This window comes from Panthera leo, chromosome B2, assembly GCF_018350215.1.
Source record: "Panthera leo isolate Ple1 chromosome B2, P.leo_Ple1_pat1.1, whole genome shotgun sequence".
In the NCBI taxonomy this organism is placed as follows: Eukaryota; Metazoa; Chordata; class Mammalia; order Carnivora; family Felidae; genus Panthera; species Panthera leo.
Window position 1 is genome coordinate 142,937,770 of NC_056683.1, and position 13,214 is coordinate 142,950,983.

The 13,214-nt window shown below is 43.4% G+C and overlaps 1 long non-coding RNA gene across 1 annotated transcript in view; it reads right to left on the minus strand.

Moving 5' to 3' along the window:
- Positions 1-13,214, minus strand: part of LOC122220556 — a 35,506-nt gene that overhangs the window by 455 nt on the left and 21,837 nt on the right. Inside the window, exon 2 of the long non-coding RNA XR_006202933.1 lies at positions 9,569-9,688. This is a non-coding gene — a long non-coding RNA (uncharacterized LOC122220556). The remainder of the gene's footprint in view (positions 1-9,568; positions 9,689-13,214) is intronic.

The window sequence follows — 13,214 nt, forward strand, 5'->3', positions numbered from 1 at the left end:
CCAATAGATTTCTATGCAAACATTTTAAACAATGGTGATAAAGACCATGGAAAGTGGAAAAATCAGAGCATCTGCTATCTTGAGCTCTCAGGTCACCCTAAGGTCTGGATACACAGGCAAATTAACATGGCAAGTAACTTATTGATATTACATTACAATACACCACACATGAAGTGGCATCATGTGTTATATTCAGTGTCGTTTCTCTTAATGCAATTCACAGACAAATTGCAACGGACAAAGTGCATTAGGGCAGCATTTCGTCCAGCCCCTGTGCCTGAATCACTGATGCGTTGCTTCAGATGATCTGTGTCTCTGATTTTCACTGACTAAACCCGCACTTTTAACATAATATCCCAGAAGAAGTAATCAGGGCATTCAGATCTAGCAAGCATGTGGCCCTCTCCTCTTGGCCACATCACCTACTCTGGTTTGGGAAATTAATCTTCTTACCACTTTGGTGTAATGGGGTGATATGTTCTTCTGTTGGAACCACTCAGTGACCTTCCCCAACCTTTAAGTGCATACATTAATGATCAACCACTTAAAAGTGGCCGAATATGTCAGACAGCTGCTTGTGTTAGCAGACTTTATTGGTGTCCCATCTGTGGACCCGGGTATTCTGACATATCTGGGCATGGGCTGAGCATTCTTTCAGGTGTCTCTTTGCTTGAAGGATCAAAAGCCTCCTGGGAAAAGACTCCTCTTCAAGATGAAAGGGATAGGTGTTTAGAAGCTTGGATTAAGATTAAAGGGAGGCACAATTATGAGGACCTATCTCCCTGTTCCCCGAAGGGCTCCCTAAGAACAGGCTTTCCTGGGTTCTAAAGAGTTCAGAGCTGTAAATAAATTGACTAAGTTTTATGTATGTTTTTATTGGGGTTTTTTGTGGGGTTTTTTTTAAGTTTATTTATTTATTGAGAGAGAGAGAGAGAGAGAGCAAGAGAGAGAGAGAGAGAGAGAGAGAGAGAGAGAGAGAGAGAATCCCAAGCAGGGGGCTCAAACCCATGAACGGTATGATCGTGACCTGAGCCAAAATCAAGAATCAGACACTTAGCTGACTGAGCCACCCAGATGCCCCCAAAATTGAGGAAGTTTTATCCTGGGAAGACATTGTGACCCAGCCATGTTGTCTTAAGACCATGTAGCATGCGTTGCCTGACTATAATGACACCAAGACCTATCACCCCTGTAGCTATGGCCCCAAATGTTCTGAAGTCATGAAAACTTAAAAGCACAAAGAGCATTTGACTGGCAGAATCTTAAGAGAATCATATTATGAGTGTCAAGAAATATGTGTGATTCTCCTCCATAATTTATGAACTCCAAAATCACAAGTTCCTATCCCTTCTAGCACATACCATCTGCAGTTCAACATACACTGTGGCCCCAGGCTGACTGGGTGTTGGAAGGGGTGCACTGAATCTTACAGACAACATGGCCATATGACTTATCACCCAAATCAGGAAACCTCTGAGGTTGTAAAGGAGCACTATCAGAATTGTGCCAGGACAGCAGGTATAAGCCAGGACTGTCCCAGGCAAACTGGCATCTGATCACCTATGAAAGAAGGTGAGAGAGAACATTTGTGTCTCTAACTTCAGCTTTTTGCTCCAATCAACTTTTTATCCCATCAGATGTTCCTGCTCTTGTAGGTACATCTTTGGCCACTCAAAGCAAAAATCCAGGCTTTTCTAGGCATTTTGATGAACGTGCCAAAACTAGAACATCCTAAGTAATAATCCTATCCATGTTTACCCTTGACCTTTCCTACCTGTACCCTTACTTCACAGAGATTCAGAGAGACATGTTTCCTAAAAGGATCCAAGTGGCTAGCCATTCAAAACAATCCTACCTTACAGAGGTGCCTCTTGTTGGTCCAAAAATAATAATTATCATTATTACATGAAAGACACACTTCTAAGTATTGGGTGACATCGCTGTTAAAAACACAGGACCAGCACCCAGCTCAGAGGATCTTACATGAAATGAGGGAGGCAGACAATGAATAAGTAAGCAAATAGATCACTGCGGGTCTACCCAACAAAGGTGTCACCTGAAGGGTGGGTGGGGGAAGAGTCTACTCCAGTGAGAGAGGTCCGGGAAGGCAACTCAGAGAAGTGGCATTCCATCTGACTGCAGGACAGACACTGGCCAGTGTGACAAGCCCCTTTCACAGATCAACATCAATTTCTTTTCTGGCCCCGCACTACCTTTTCCTGTTTCCTCCCAGTTGGTGAAGATCACGTGTGTCAATGGTAGTGGAAAGGACCCCTTTATGGCTTTCTCGTGAAAGCCATAGAATGAATACAGATGAAAAGCACACTCGAGAAATCATGGGAAATAGAATTATCACCATCAGTCAGCATAAGGCAGGCCCGGGGTGCCTGAATGAGCCACTCCTGAGTGTGGTTTTAATCACAGACAAGGTTTTGTGCTCCTCGTGCAGTCCTGGGTGCGGAGACTGGCCGAGTCTGTACCCGGAGAATTCCAGAGGACAGGCACACTCGCCGGGCTCAGCTGACCACCGTGTTTTCTCAGGGCAGCTTGGAGCTCGTGTTTACGCCAAAGTCAGCCTGAAAGGCAGTTGTCTGAGCCCATCATGTTCCTGGCATCATTCCTAGACCCTGGTGGTCGCCTGTCCCACTGACGGATCCGTTCTGTGGTTAGGTTACTCCCTCGTTCAGCGTCTGTTGCCCCCGCTGGCAGCATCACACTGCGATTTCTGACCCCACTCTTCTTGACTAACCAGAATAATCGAAGCCTCTCTCTTCCAAGCACAAGCCACAAGGCACTGTCAGCATCAAGCTGGTGCTTATCATAAGCTTTCCCTATCCCTCTTGCTCTCCAAACTCCAGATCAGGATCCCTGCCCTCCTCTCCACATTCTGCAACATGTGATTTTCAGAAACGTTAAAAAAAAAAAAAAAAAAAAAAAAAAAAAAGTCTGCCCAGGGCCCAGCAAGAGCCAAAGGAAATGGAATAATGAAGTATGTCCCACTATTCAGCCTGGGTTTGTTACCACACCCAAATGTGGTTTTGCCTTTTACACTATTTAGATCATATTGTTGACTCATGTTCCATAAGAACACATTGATTTACCCATGGAGCCTCTTCTATTCACCACTGCCCTTCTTACTCACCATCCCTCCTTTTCTCTCCAGGAACCTCCTGCCCAAAGCCAGTTTTCCTAAGGGCACATTTGATTGGACTATTGTTCACAGTTAATACACTTAATTGTTCTTTATTAACTCTCCTTTGATTGCTTTCAGATGTTTTCTTCTACTTGTCAAGATAGGTGATACATTTTTCATTCCTCTTTTACATATTAAAATATTGCTATTGGCCATATCATTTGGATCCTCAATAGATTTTTATTTCAGGTATTCTTACCACTTGACATCCAGGTAACGTCTGGTAACAATTAGCAAACTCGTAAACAGCACTTATTATATTCCAGGCACTGTTCTAAGTATATTACATTCACCAACTCATCAAATCCCCAACACCCTAACAAGTAGGTATTAAAACTATTTACAGATGAAGAAATGGAATCACAGGATTAAGTAACTCACTCTGTGTCTGTCACACAGTTAACAGTGCTAAGCCCATAACATTTCTTCCTCGGCTCTCACACGTAAGAGTAAAATTTCACCTTGTTTTTGTTCATGTTTAATTACCATCAAATTCCTATCTATCTCTATTCCAAAACAGGAGAATTTAAAGCGAATTTAAAGAGAATTCAAAGCATTCTAAGGTCACTGTCTTTTCAAGAGTAGGAAAGAGACATTTATTAGCTTTAGATATTGTTAGAAATATTAAAATTAGAAATATATATATATATGTAAATAGAAACCAAATAAATAATTTCCAGATCAGTAAAGGAACAAGACAGAAAATGTTAAAAGCGAGAGAGAGAGAGAAGAAAGGAAAAAAAGAAAAAACATCTCTACTTCAACAGAATGTGGTAAAGAAAAAATGAGAACCAAAGAGAAACATGGTGGATATAAAATGAAATGATAGAAAGAAGTCCAAATATAGAGTAACTATAATAAATATAAATGTATTTGACTCACCAATTAAAAGACAAACTCTCAGATTTATTTCTTTATGTTTTGACTATCTAGTCTTTCACTTGAAAGTTTGGCATTGAAAAGTTGAATATTGCCAGTTTAGCAATATTAATTTGGTCAAATAAAATTAAAGAAAAAAATATGAATGAAGAGAAAGGCAGAGATTACTCAATAATAAAAGGGATAAACAACCAGTAAGATGTAAAAATCATTAATTTGCTTTACCTAACAAAATTCCCTTCAAATATATGTTTGTGCTTTTGTGCTCTTATTATACTTAATGTAACAGTTTCTGATGGCTATGTGTTTAAAAAAAAAACCAAAATTATCAGAATTAAAAGGAGAAGTTGACAGGGGTGCCCGGGTGGTTCAGTTAGTTAAGCATCCAACTCTTGGTTTCGGCTCAGATCATGATCTCATGGTTCGTGAGTTCAAGCCCGCTCATGGAGCCTGCTTGGGATTCTCTCTCTCTCTGACTCTCTACCCCTCCCCCACTCGTGTGCACTCTCTCTCTCAAAATAAACTTTAAAAAAAGGGAGAAATTGACAAATCCACCATTATAATGAGGGTTTTTTTTAACACATAGCCATCAGAAACTGTTACATCAAGTATAATAAGAGCACAAGGGATTAAAGCAATGCAATCAAGCAGCTTGATCTTCATCCCAGTAAACAGATAATTTACAATCTTTTATGAAAACAAAGCAATTCTCAACACACTCCAAAATATTCGTATCATGAAAACCGGGATCTGTGATCACAGTGCAATACAATTGGAAATAGTACATTTTTTCATTGAAAAAATTAAAAATATCCTTGGAAATTAAAAGGCAGATTTCTGTAAAAATTCATGGGTTAAGGTTAAGGAAAAACTCACATGAAAGTTCCAAAATACTTAGAACAAGCGACAGAAGAACTACATATCAACATTTATTGGATACAGCTAAAACAGGAAGCAAATTTTTAAAAAATGCAAGAATTAATGAAATAAATTTCAGGTCGAGAAGCTAGAACCTGTAGCTACAGAGAACAAACCGATGGTTGCCAAAGGAGAGAGGGTGGGGGATGGGCACAGTGGGTGAAGGGGAGTGGAAGATACAGGCTTCCAGTTATGGAATGAAAAAGTCACAGGAATAAAAGACACAGCATGGGTGATATAGCCAATGGCATTGTAATAGCAATGTAAAGTGACAGATGGTGAGCACAGCATCACGTATAAACTTGTTGAACCACTATGCCATGCACCTGAAACTAACGTAACGTTATGTGTTCACTATACTCAAATAAACAAGGAAATAAAGAAAGAAATACTAAATCAATGCAAAAAAAAAAAGGAAGCTAGAACCTATAAATAGAGAGAACTATGAAATGAAAAACTAAATACATGCAGTGTCTTGTATGTCAATTATACCTCAATAGAACTGTTCTAAGAAGTTTACGGTTGGTCCAAGAATTGATACAAGGTTCAATGAATCAGAAAGAGAGCCCAGAAATTGATCTGTTTATATCTGGAAACTTGGTGGATGACAGGATAGCAATATCAACCAGTGGAGAACTGATGAACCACCCTGTAAAGAGTATTAGAGCAGTTGACTATCAATATTAAAAAGTTAAATTAGCACACTTACTGTGATAAGAACTGAGTCATGCATAGAATTGTTGCATCACTGTATTATATACCTGACACTAATATCACACCGTATGTTAATTATACTTCAATAAAAAAAAAAAAAAGTTAAATGTGATGCATACCTCCAAAATCAACATCAGACTGATCAAAGGCTCAAATGTGGAAAGAAGCAAAATGTCTTAAAATTATTAGGAAAAAGTATAAGAATATATTTATGACTTCACGGTAGTAAGGTTCTCCTAAACGTGACACAGAAAGCATGAATGAGAAAGAAGAATGTCTGACTCTGTCAAATTAAAACTTCAGTTTTTCAGGAGATGCCACAAACAGAATTAAGAGAGAAGTCACGGACTGGAGAAAGTCTTTGCCCTACATAGAACGAACTAAGGATTAATTTCCAAATACGATACTTTTTAAAAACTTACAAATCTAAGAAAACAACAGCCCCCAAAAACACGCAAAGGCAAGGCCCATGCGGTTCTCAGAGAAAGGAATCCAAACAGCCAATAAATTAATTGGGAGAAAGAAAAAAAAGTGCTCAATCCCACTGGTGATCAGAAGAGTCCAAATCAAGTTAGAGACAGCACTTTTTACCCGTAAAACTAGCAAAAAATTAAGATGAATGTATCCAGAGTAGGAGACGATTGCTTTGGAGAGCAAGCTGGCACTCACTATCTAATAGAATTGAAAATGGTTTTATCTTAGGACCCAGAAATCGTATTGGGGAGCGGGGAGTGATGACAGTCCAGTGAGTCTGCACCATCTGCATTCCCTGGGAGATCTAGACTTTCTGCCCAGGCTCCAAACTACGGGCGACTGGTTACGTCGCTGCGCTAAGGAAGGAGACAGGGCCAGGATGGGGTCACACAGGAGAGGATGAAATGCAAACCCACTCTGTCATTGTTCCCAAAGCTGCTACTTGCTCATCCCCGTTGCCTCTTTGGAACCTGGACGCCATGCGTGCCTCTCTTCCTGCCACGCTCTGGCCCCCGTGTCCAGGCCTGCCCTCTCCGTGTTTGTCACTGTGGCCACCATGCTGCTCGGCCCTGTCAGATGGTAGTGAGACTAAGCTCAAGATGTTAACGACAGGCCTGGCAGCACACCTGGTCGGGTGAAACTAGGGGAGACGGCCTTCCTCCTCACCCACAGAACTGAACAGCTTTCCCCCAAGAAAAGAAACAATCCAACTCTTCCATTTGTAGAAAACAGCAAAGAAGCTCCATCAGTCTGTGGCACGGAGCATGCCGGTCTCGTGTGAAAATGAGAACGACCCATCCTCACGACAGCCGAGAGTTGGAGATGTTTCCTAGTCAGCGAGGTGGGCCCGGGCCAGTGTACCCACACATGTCACCGGATAGCCCTTGGTGTGGCTTGATGTGGGTGTGGGATGAAGCAGAGCCCACAGCCCTGACCTCACCCGTGCCCTGTCACGGCCCCCAACCACCCCAGACAGCCCCCTATTTCACGGAGAGGGATGCCGACGCCTTCACCATCCTGTAATGTGTGACACAAAATCACAACCATCCCCGGGCACTCAGCACTGCCAAACAGATTGCCTTTAAATGTTTGTTTCACACTTATGTATTGATTTTGTATCAGTGAAAGTGTATATATATATATAAACAGACTCATTACTAATGCATTGCCACAGGCCAACCCAGAGTCAACGTTTTGGGGGGAAAATAAATTGGCAATTTTCCCACTTTTCTGCAGTTCTTTTTCTCTCTCTGGTTTTCCTTTGGGACTTTCAGGATTAGAGGATTCCAAAAGGCAAACAAAAGGGTTCTGACTTAGGATAGTATGACCGGTTCCTGGTAACAGAACAAGTGCACCAGCATTTCTGCTAGCCTTGACTTTCAGCTGATAACCTCTAGAGCCTCTAGAGCACCCCCACGTCACAAAAGTACGGGGATGGCCGGTGTTTCTGGGCTTCGTGCTCCACTCCCACGCCACCTTGCTCCAGGGCACTTTCCACTTGCGGAGCAGAACCAACATGTCTCGTTGTAGAAGGACAGGCCTGTCCTTAAAATGACCTGCATTCCCGCTTCACCCTAGTGATGGTGCAGTGCTCTCTACGATCAAATCTCTGCCCAGGTGACCTACCCATAACTTCAACTCTTATTTTAGTCTGAACCTTCCAACACTGTCATGTCAGGCTCGAGCATGAGCAGGCAGGACTGCCAGATCGAGGGCCTCCAGGAGCACAGAGGTTGCCATGTACAAATGTATGAGCCCCCTGTGGGCGGACAAGGCTCAGCGCTGCACCACAGAGTAGCTGACCTCAGCCCTGCTCACCCCTCGACTGGGCACCTTTGGGACATGCAGGAACTTCACCATTTTCCAGGGTATGTCTGGCCAGAACCCCTTCCTTGGCTTTAAGGCCATCTGTCAGCCCAGTTTTTCCCAACCTTCTTATCATCACCATCCTTCTCCCCAGAAGCCATTTTAGGCATTTTGTTCCTAATCGCCCCCTTGCATAAAGTTTTAATACCACAGATATACTATACATCTCTTCGTGGACTGAGGCCGTTTGGAGGGCCATAGACCATTGCAATATCTAAGGCTTTTTTGCCTCCCAAGAACAAGCATTTGTGATATCCTCTCCCTGTCACCCCCCCACCCCCACCCCCACCCCTACCCCCACTGAAAATGTATATATTAGCTGTGACTGCAGTAGAGTCTATCCTCTGTCACCAGAGGAATCTACCTGCCCAGGGAGGGTAGAACCAGCTCTTCAACAACACTGAAATGACCTGTTTCTCACACCAGTCCCAAGCTCACTCCCCTCCAGGCTGCCCTGGACAGGGCACCGACCCTCACCCCCTGCCCTCTGCCCACGTTCTCGGTACCCTCGCTAACCTCCACTCTTCACCCGGTTTCCTTTTCTTTCCATGTGCTGCTTCCTGTGTGTAGGAGAGAGATTCAGCCCACAAGGGAATTTCATAATATTTGAATATTTGGTAAAGCAAAAACCTCCTTTGTCTCTAAGCTGGCAAATTGATCCAGCAGCAAATGTATTCGCTTCTTTATATATTGGTTCAGTTAATCAATCAATTAACATAAGGAGAGGGCTCTGTGAGTTGGATGAACAAGAAGCAACCCTGAAGTGCAGGACGTGAAGGGTGAGGAGCACAGTGACTCCCAGAAAGAGCTGATGTTTGGCCAGTCCTTTGGGAGCAAACATGACCTGGTCTGGAGACTCGGAGGGACATTTGTGCAAAGACCAGGAGGACAGATGGAGCATTATCGACAGGCTTGGGAAACTGTGCCAGAGTTCAGTTGCTAGAGGGCAAGCAGAGGGCATGGAGAGCAGGGTGAGCGAGGAAGGCAGAGAAGAGGCTGAGAGAGGGAGTGTCAAGTCAGTGTGTGCTCTTGTATGGATATAGAAAATATGTGTGTGGCTCCCAGAGAGAAAGGATACTTCAGGCTGTGCCCACATGGGAGACGGCAGGAGTTAAGGAGGGTCTAGCAGTGGGTGGGGAGAGGTGGGGGGAGAGACAGAGAGAGAAGGAGGGAAAGAGATGGCCCATCAAGTTCAGGTGGAGCAGGATGGGCTGAACAGCAGAACTAGAACCAGAATCCACACAGACTCATGGGAAGGATGAAGGCTGAGGTTCTAGGCATAAGCACACTATCTAATTTTAATTACTTCTGGAAGTCACAAAGGCATATTCAGGTTTGAAAGTGAAAGATGAACCCACCAAGAATTTTAAAGGTTGAGACATGACTACTCTAGCCAAGGGTCTAAGTTGAATTTAAAACATCTAGTATCTAAGCAGCGACCATGCAGGACAATCCAACCTCAAGACTGGAACAGAACCAGCAGCAAGAATAACTAGAGAGTGAGTTCATGAACTTCTGACTTACAGTTTTCTGCATTTTCCTCATTGGACACAGGACTTCCAATAATCTGTGATGGGAGTCGGCCAACAGACAGGGGCCAGGTGGATGCAGATTCCCAGGTTAAGAAGGGAGCTGGACAGAACACTGTATCAGAAGAGAAAAATTTCAATGCAGACAGAATAACTTACCTCTGACCTGAGTGTGGTCATTTTTATTTTACCTGGGTATGTCAAGCTCAAAGCATATAAACCCTTCACACAATTCTCCAATTCTGGAGTTATCACTATAGGATTCCAACAAATGAGATATTGACTAAGGGAATTGATCTTAATATAAGAAGTGCAACCATGCTGAAAGAACATCCACCCCGGCTAAGATAATGAGAAAGAACATAGTTTGAAGTCAGTCGAGAAGGAAAAGGCAACCACTTGAGAGTGAACACTGGTAACAACAAAACACATGCATGCAATAAAGTCTTGAGTGATCTGAGTAATGGACAAAAAGATCACAGATTAACCCAAATTAGTCACACTGTGGTACAAAATGGATATATGTAACAAATGATTATTTAAATTTAAATTCTTCACAAAAATTAACTCAGAATAGACCCTAGACCTAAAGGTAAAATGCAAAACTACAAAACTTCTAGAAGAAAATATAGAATGGAATGTATGTGACCTTTGATTTGGCAATGACTCTTTGGGTATAATACCAAAAGCACCATCCATAAAATAAAAATTAATAAGTCAGACTCATTAAAATTTGAAAATGTCTGCTCTAGGAAAGACAATGTTAAAGAGTGAGAAGACAAGCCACAGGCTGGGAGAAAATATTTGCAAAACACATATCTGATAAAGAAGTTGAACCAAACATGTATAAAGAACTTTTAAAAAAAAAATTTTTTTAGATTATTTATTTTGAGAGAGTGCAAGTGGGGGAAGAGGAGAGAGAGAGGGAGAGAGAGAATCCCAACCAGGCTCCATGCTGTCAGCCCACAACCTCACACGGGGCTCGATCCCACAAACTGTGAGATCATGACCTGAGCCACAATCAAGAGTCAAACACTCATATGACTGAGCCATCCAGCCGCCCCTACAAATAACTTTTAAAACTCACAGTAAGAAAAAAAAATCCAACTGAAAAACACGCAAAAGATCTGAACAGACACTTCACTGAAGTAAATATACAGATGGAACACTGCAGATGAGCATATTCTAGTAAAAGAAAAATTCACATATTCAGGTCAGAGGAATTCATTCTGTCTGCACTGATGTTTTCCATTCCTGATGCAATGATGGGATATGAAAAGATGCTCAAGATCACTGGTATTAAAACAGTACAATAATGAGATGCCACCACACACTAATTAAAATGATCAAAATCCAGAGTTAAAATGGTGGAGCAGGGGCGCCTGGGTGGCGCAGTCGGTTAAGCGTCCGACTTCAGCCAGGTCACGATCTCGCGGTCCGTGAGTTCGAGCCCCGCGTCAGGCTCTGGGCTGATGGCTCGGAGCCTGGAGCCTGCTTCCGATTCTGTGTCTCCCTCTCTCTCTGCCCCTCCCCCGTTCATGCTCTGTCTCTCTCTGTCCCAAAAATAAATAAAAAAAATGTTGAAAAAAAAAAGAAAAAAAAAAAAAAATGGTGGAGCAGTGGGAGGACCCTATCCTTGCATCATCCCTCAAACACAGCTAGATAAATATCAAATCATTCCCAGCCCCCAAGAAATCAATCTGAATGCTGAAAGGACAAACTGCAGAACTAGAGGGAGAAAAGAAGCCACATTGTAGAAGATAGGAGCTGTGGAGACATAATTCTGGAAGAAAAGAATCATGGATGCTGCAGAGGGGAGGGACTTTTGATCTTGGAGACAAAAGGGAGACAGAGAGAGAGAACAGAGAGAGAGCAGCACGCAGGGGACTGCACAAGAGAAACACTTCTCCCAAAACCATTGACTGGGAAAATGAGAGCAACTGATTACCACAAAGTTTTACAGGCAGTGGAGCCCAAAGTCTGAAGTTTTAGAAGTATGCACCACCACCATGTGGAGCCTGGTGGCCACACCAGTGATCCCGTGGAAAAGGAGGACAGGGGCCCAGGAGCAGACAGACTGGTTTGAGGATCCTCTGGGTCGCACTAGGAGAGCAGTTCCCCCTTCTTGGAGTGCTTTTGGGAGAGGTGGCATGGCCTCTCTGGGAACAAAAGAGCTGGTGAGTGTCAACGTGCTGCCCCGTTCATTAGCATAGGAATAGAGACACCTGCTGAGGGCAGAAAACCTTGGTGCTGACCTTTTGCCTCACTTTACCATAAACTCCCCGGCGACTGTGTGATGGTTTTTCTGGGACTAACTGGCACCAGCCACAGCGTGGGGAGACCTTCCCCCAGAGGATCAGTGTGGGTCCTCGCCATGCCAGGTCCCTAAAATTTGGAGTTTTGAAACGCAGCCACACATCTGGGATAAAACACAGGAGTACTACGCTGCCTCGGAGGCATACAGCTCGGACACAGACCGAGTGATGGCAGGGATCTGACAGAAGCTGGGGACACAAGAGGGGAGATCGTTCACTCTTCTGTGAGGGTTTCCTAAACAGTAGCCAGTGTGAAATCCCTGCTTAGGAGACAAGAGAGTAGGGCCACACCATTTCTGCTGGCGACCCCTGCCCATCAGCGCTCACAGACCTCAGTGAGCAGCATAGCACACCCAGTGGAGGTTTGAGCTGCTTACACCAAGCCCCACCCCTCTACACTCTGCAGGTGCATCTTTACTAGGGAAACTCAGCCTGAGAATCAGCACAGCAGGCCCTCCCTCAGAAGACCAACACAAACGCCTCACAGGCACCAAGTCTACTGATCATAGAGTGGTGCAAAACTTTAACTCTAGGGCGAATAGGATCTAGCCTCTTTGTTTTTTATTTTTTTAATGTTTATTTATTTTTGAAGGAGAGAGAGACAGAGCATGAGTGGAGGAGGGGCAGAAAGAGGAGACACAGAATCCAAAGCAGGCTCCAGGAGCTGAAGTGTTAGCACAGAGCCTGACATGGGGCTCAAACTCACGAGCCGTGAGATCATGACCTGAGCCAAAGTCAGACACTCAACCTACTAAGACACCCAGGCACCCCAGATCTAGACTCTTTTAACAAACATACCAAAATACACCTAGTTAAAACTCACCACACACTGGACAAGATACAAACACTCCCCACTGCAGGCCAGGAGAAACTCTGCAGAGGACTGACCTAAGGGAAAGAGCAGCCAAGACACCACAGCAGGCTGCACACTCTGAAACACTTTCTGAATCTCCAGGCCCTGGACAGTATAGGACCTCTTCTTAATATAGCCATATTCTCAGGAAGAGAAAGGATAACAGGCTTTCCTAACACACACACACACACACACACACACACACACACACAGTGACCTAGACAAAATGACAAAACAGAGTAATTTAACCCAAAAGAAAGAATAAGAAAAGGTCGTGACAAGGGATTTAATCAAAACAGATAAAAGTAATATGCCTGAACCAGAATTTAAAACAGCAATCATAAGGATACTAGCTGGGCTTGAAAAACCATAGAAGACAGTAGAGGATCCCTTACTGCAGAGATAAAAGAATGAAAAACTAGTCAGGCTGAAATTTTTTTAAAAAATGCTATAACCAAGATGCAAAACCAACT